Here is a 6559-nt window from a genome sequence, read left to right as displayed (position 1 = left end):
CTTGTGACACCCTTTATTTCAAGTCTATTTTGTCTGACATAAGTATTGCTACTCCAGCCTTCTTTTGATATCCATTTAAATAATAGATGATTCTCCACCCCCTCACTTGCAATTTATAGGCATCTTTAGGCCTAAAATGGTGTCTTGTAGGCAGCATAGAAATAGGTCTTATTTTCTTACTCATTTTGCCACCCTATATCTTTTGATTAGAGCGTTTAGTCCATTTCAAAGTAATTATTGATAGATATGTATTTAGTGTCATTTATTACTTCTTTTGTGGTTGTTTCTGAAGACTTTTTCTGATCCTTTCCTGTCTTTCTTTCATGTTTTGCTAATTTTCTTTAGTGACTATATTTGGACTTCTATCTCTTTATTCTTTACATATTTATTAGTGGTTTTTGATACATGGCTCTATTAAGTTTGTATATATCCTCTTCTGCATATATCAGTCTGTATTAAGTTGATGGTCTTTCTTTCTTCTTTCTTTCTTTCTTTCTTTCTTTCTTTCTTTCTTTCTTTCTTTCTTTCTTTCTCTTTATGGTTAAGTTTGAACCATTCTTTTTTCCTCTCCTCCCCACATTTAAGGTTTATGTTATATTTTATATTCTTTTTGTTGAAATTCTGACAGATTTTGTTACATAAATATGCATTTTTACTACTTTTGTGTTTCCTACCTTTATACTGTCACTTTTGGTCTCTCCTTTCCACTCAAAGAGTTCCCTTTAATATTCTTGCAGAACTGGTTAGTGGTTACAAACTCCTTTAGTTTTATTTTCTGGGAAACTCTCTAACTCTTCTTCTATTCTGAATGATAGTCTTACTGGATAGTTTATTTTTGGCTGCAGATTTTTCCCATTCAGCACTTTGACTATATCATGCCACTTCCTTCTGGCTTGCCAAATTTCTGTTGAAAAATCTCTTGCTAACCTTATGGATTTTCCCTGGAGGTTAAGGACTTCTTTTGTTTTGCTGCTTTTAAGATTGTTTTTATCACTATATTTTTCTAATTAAATAACAATATGTCTTTTTAGCAGTCTGTTTTTATTGATTCTGTTGGGGGTGCCTCCTGGATCTGGATATCTGTTTCCTTCCCCCTATTAGGAAAGTTTTCAGCAGTTATTATTTCTTTGATTTTTTTTCTGCTCCTCTTTCTTTCTCTTCCTCTTCTGGTACTCCTATAATATGAGTTTTATTACATTTGATTGAGTGACTGTGTTCCCTAAATCTATTCTCATTTGACATAAATCTTTTTCTTTCTTTCTTTTCTTTTTTTTTTTTTTTTTTTTACAGCTTGATTGATTTCCTTCATTTCTCTGCCTTCCAGGTCATTATTTCATTCTTCTGCATCTTCTATTCTACTGTTAATTCCATCAAGTGTGTTTCCCATTTCATTTATTGGATCTTTTATCTTTTATTCCTTAATGATCTCACTCATGTCCCCCACTCTTTTCTAAGTCCAGCAAGTATCTTTATGATCATTGCTTTAAATTATTTATCAGGAATGCTACTTATATATGTTTTCCTTAGATCTCTGGCTGTGGCCTTGTTCTGCTCTTCCTTTAGAATCATTTTCTCTATTTCCTCATCTTGTCTGCCTCTCTGTGTCTATTTCTGTTAAGAAAGTTAACACTCTTCTGCTCTTGAAAGTAGTGACTTTATGAAGAAGAGGTCCTGGAGTGCCCTGCAGTGCAGAACCTGGCATTTCAGGAGAATATCCTATGTGTGTTGCTTATGCCCTGCTGTTGTGTCTGAGTCACTTTTCCTTTTGGTGCAGTCATCTACATTGACACTCTGCTGTAATGGGCTGTTTTTGCTTTCTGTGGTGTTAGTGGGAACCAGGAAGGCCATCTCTAGGGGTGAGGGGTCTTCACGCAGTCTGGCCAGGAGCTTGAGGCTGGGTGCAGCATGCAATAGAGGCTGGAGACATGCAGCTGGGCATGGCGTGCAGGTTTGTTCCAGGGTGGCTATAGCTGTGCACTTGGCAGCTGGGTGCAGCGTGCAACTGTAGCCAGGGTGTACAACATGACAAGGTGCATGATGGTGCACTGGGTGCAACATGCAATAGCACCTGGAGGCACATGGCTCAGAACCTTTCATTGGCAGCTGGGGGCATGCTGCTGGGTGAAACACATGAGGGTAGGTGGGGGTCACAGCTAAGAGTGGCAAGGCAGACATCCATGGTGCTTGGTGACAGCTGTGTACCCAGTGGCTAAGTAGGGTGGCTGCTGGGCCTCAAGACAATTTGCCCTGAGCCCAAAGCCAAGGACAGCAGGCTTAGAGTTGGTGAGTCCTCACAAGAACTCATGGGAATGGTGCACTGCTAGGGGGTTAGTTAGCAAGTGTCTCTGCAGCCCCACCTCCAGCGTATCTTTGTGCTTATGGTGGTGGGGCCAGAGGAAAATGACACCTGCCAGCTACCTTGTTTTGGAGGACCTCCCCCAACATGCTCAGAAGAAAATATGAACAGATCTGTCTCTTGTTTGCCCCCGGTCTTATGCAAACTGCTGTTTTTATGTTGCCTCTCAATTCCAGCTGCTGTCTCTTTAAAGGCAGGGTCTGGCTATCACTGGCCCTCCTAGCTCACTCAGTACTGAGTCACTTACCTCCAAAGCTCCAGGTTCCAAACCCCACTGGTTTTACAAACTCACAGAATTCAGGGTACTTGGATGGCTCAGTCAGTTAAGCATCCAACTCTTGAATTCGTCTCAAGTCATGATCTCACAGGGTTTGTGGGCTCTCAGCTGACAGTGTGGAGTCTGCTTGGGATTCTCTCTCTCTCTCTCTCTCTCTCTCTCTCTCTCTCTCTCCCTCCCTCCCTCCTCATTCTCTCTCTCAAAATAAATAAATAAGATTTTAAACACACACGTACACACAAACTCAAGGAATTTTGCCTCCCTGGGTTTTCAAGCCAATAGGGGTGGGGATTAGTCTTTCCCCTCCTGAGTTCCCTGGAGCCAGGGTCTGTTTCTCTACCCTCTCGGTGTCCACATCTCCCTCCCTCCTGCAGGCAGCTTCCCTCTGCCTTTCTGACCTTCTTCACTTTTCAGATGCAGCTTCTGGTCTATATTTGGTTGTGGAGTTTGTTCTGCCAGTCTTCAAATTCCTCACCAGTTTATTGATCAATGTGGATGGATGATTTCTAGTTGTAAATGTGGGACAGGTGAGCTTAACATCCTCCTACTCTGCCATCTCCCCAAGCTCCTCCCAAGATAAATCTGTATCTTCTAAATGGTATGTTTAGTTTAGAGTTTTATTATGATGCTCTGTCTTAATGTAAATATACTTTATAATACCTTATTAAGTCAATAATAAATATTAGTATAAAATAGATTTTTATATACTTTGGGGTAAAATGCCCATGAAATTGCTTATGCAAAGGCAATGGTTAATTCTCAGATTCTTGAAATATAGAACATCAAACTATGATATCTAATAAAGTAATGTTTATACTAAATTTCTAAAGCAGTATTTAAATGTCTGGCAGTATGGAGATTACAAAATCAAGTCTAGATTAGAGAAATACTCCAAAGTGATATATATCATATCTCTGCCTGGAATTTTTGCAGGGATGTGACTAAAAACAATGTTAGAGGTTTGAGATCACTTATTCCTATTTTCCCTGTAACAGTTAAGAGATATTGAACCTAATATTTACATACCTCCTCCCTAAAGCAGAACGATTAAACTAACTCTCAAAGGAAATTTAATGTTATAAGGAAAAGAGTAATTTTCTTTTTCCTTTTGTTATTTTGTCAGAAAATCATGACTAGCTTCTGGGCATGACAAAAGTTATGTGAGTATCATTATATAATACCTGTGATCGGTGCAGAATGGAAGAGGTTTAAGAGCCATAACTGAGTATATAACTGAAAAGTTTCTCTACAATGTTAAATGCACTGCTCAATCCCCTAAAGTAAAGTAAATGGCCTGCAGCGAGGTCTGAAGAAAGCTCTCCGATGCTATGATATAGCTGCATGAAAGCTGGCACAGAGGTATTCAGTTCTGACCTGCCTAGCTTCAAAATATTAAGCCTACAGTTGCTTGCAGCTTTTATTTCTGAGGTATTTTTTACCTTATTGTGCTGAACAGGTTGTACTTCTCAGCTGATTGACATTCTGGAAAATATTGATCCGACAGTTCAGTGAACTTACATTCTATTAAGCAAGTGTTCATCACATAACATTAGGGCTCACCTCAGTCCAAATTTCAAAGACCCTGCATTTTTTTAATGCAAAAGCTATATTTATCTTAAAAATGAAATCCTTCTCATAATTCAAATTCAGAATTCCAACATAGTCTGATAATTTTTGCTTTTTAGAATTAATTTGGAGTAATATCTGAGACACCACAAATAGCAAGAAACAAAAATCCCAAAGAAGCCAGTCTGGGATAAACATGTTTTTGTAATTACTGAGCAATGCCAAAATTTCCTGAAAAAGAGCTTCTTCCAATGGGTATTTTCTTCTATGGGAGTGAGATATTATTGTATAAGGCAGTTTCCCATGCACCTTCCCCCATTCCAATTCTACAGTTCTAGACGAAGCTATTTTCTCTCAAGGCCCAGAACGATACTGCTGCCTAGCTTGGACTTTCCATAACTCTCCAGAAGAGGATCTGCTGTTCCATTAATCATGTCCTTGCATTTTCTTTGTTTTCTCTTCTCCTGCATTCCAATGAAAAGATTTATTGGATAATTAAAGGATTCTGAATCCTTTTCTTTTTTTAATGTTTATTTATTTGGGGGAGGAGAGAGAGAGAGCGAGCATCGCAAGCAGGGGAGGGGCAGAGAGAGAGGGAGACACAGAATCTGAGAATCTGAAGCAGGCTCTAGGCTCTGAGCTGCCAGCACAGAGCCCAACACAGGGCTTGAGCTCACGGACAGGGAGATCGTGACCAAAGCCAAAGTTGGATGCTCAACTGACTGAGCCACCCAGTTGCTCTTGAATCCTTGCCTTTCTAAAAAATATATATTTATTCTACCATTTATTAATTGATAGATTATCTGGTTTAGAATTATGGCTGAAAATCATATTTGAGTTGTAGTTCTGAGTTACTTAGCACTTCATGAGGGCAAAGGAGCTTCTTGTTGATGTCCTCCTCTATGAGTTCTTCTTGTGTTTTTGTTTTGTTTTTTTCACTTTTTTTTAAACATTTATTTTGAGAGACAGAGAGAGACAGAGCAAAGCAAGGAAGGGGCAGAGAGAGGAGACAACAGAATCCAAACCAGTCTCCCAGATTTTGAGCAAGCTGTCAGCACAGAGCCCATGCAGGGATCAAACCTAAGAACCATAGATCATGACCTAAGCCGAAGTGGACACTCAACCAAATGAGCCATCCAAGCGACCCTCCTCTGTGAGTTCTTAAAACTGCCATGTCCTTTGTATACAATTAGGATATTTAAAAACCACTTTTGGTTTTCCAGAGCTTCTCTAGAAATGTTTTTGTGCCTCTCTCCATTATGGGCTTCCCATCATTTTTTTTTTCTTTTCATTTTATGGAGTCTTGTTATGAGAAAAAGGAGATTGTTACATGTTTTCATTCATCATCTTTAGTCTGAGTTATATACTGTGCTTTCGAAAGTGTTTAGAGAACCATTCTTTCTTAGATAAAGTCGTTTATTATTGGTAAAATAAATGTGATTAATAATCATTGCCCGTATTTACTTACATTATAGGACCAATAATGAAGTGAAATTCCAAAATTCCAAGATTTTATGTTTGCATATTCCACATTTATAATAAAAGTAGACCACCATTAAGTAAACTGACATCAGAACACTGACACAAAATGGGATGGTACTTCTTCCTACATCTGTCTACATCTACCAGTTTTGGCAAACTGGACCTCAAAAGAGGGACTAGACCTCAAAAAGAAGAAGAAGGAGAAGAAGGAGAAGAAGGAAGGAGAAGAGAAGAGGAAGGAGAAGAAGGAGAAGAAGAAGAAGAAGAAGAAAAGAAAGAAGAGAAGAAGAAAAAGAGAAGAGGAGAAGGAGAAGAAAGACCAGGAAAAACCATGGATGCATGCAGATTTATCATCATGGGTATTGCTTTCAAATAATCTTGTCCTGAATATTGAAATTCCTTTCTTCTACCTCTGGGGTCTTTAAATAGTAATGACTTACTCCTACAAGTAGAGTCCCTTAAGTATTCTCTTTCTCCAATACCAAATCTCCATATTCTCTTTTCTGCATATAATTTCTGTAGACACTGGAGTAGAATAGTATCATGTGATAGACTCTCTCCCCAGCAAATGCCCCAGTCCATGAGTACATACTGCTTGTGGAAATGATGCTTTCTTTGTCAGATTTATTGATGCTATGTTCCCTCATACACCATCAGCCCAATATAAGACCTAGGAATATTGTGTTTGTAAGCAAGATATGGTCCATATACGGTATTTTAGAGATGAAGCTGAGAGCTCAGCTATCTTGAGAATGGGCTGATTCCTGTGGATATGATGTACCAGCAAAAATCCATTATAAAAAGCACTTATAAAGCATAGGTGCCTACATCTTATTGATATATAATTTTGTTATAACAACTGAACTTAAAAAAAAAAA

General features: G+C 38.5%; 1 long non-coding RNA gene across 1 annotated transcript; it reads left to right on the top strand.

The window, feature by feature from the left end:
* The first annotated feature begins 5322 nt into the window (after positions 1-5322).
* On the top strand, positions 5323-6041 carry LOC116738350. The gene is made up of 2 exons (XR_004344209.1): positions 5323-5352; positions 5675-6041. It is a non-coding gene; the product is annotated as an uncharacterized LOC116738350 (long non-coding RNA).
* The last annotated feature ends 518 nt before the right edge of the window (positions 6042-6559 follow it).

This window comes from Lynx canadensis, chromosome D1 (assembly GCF_007474595.2).
Source record: "Lynx canadensis isolate LIC74 chromosome D1, mLynCan4.pri.v2, whole genome shotgun sequence".
Taxonomy (NCBI): domain Eukaryota; kingdom Metazoa; phylum Chordata; class Mammalia; order Carnivora; family Felidae; genus Lynx; species Lynx canadensis.
This window is presented reverse-complemented; position numbering and strand designations above follow the sequence as displayed.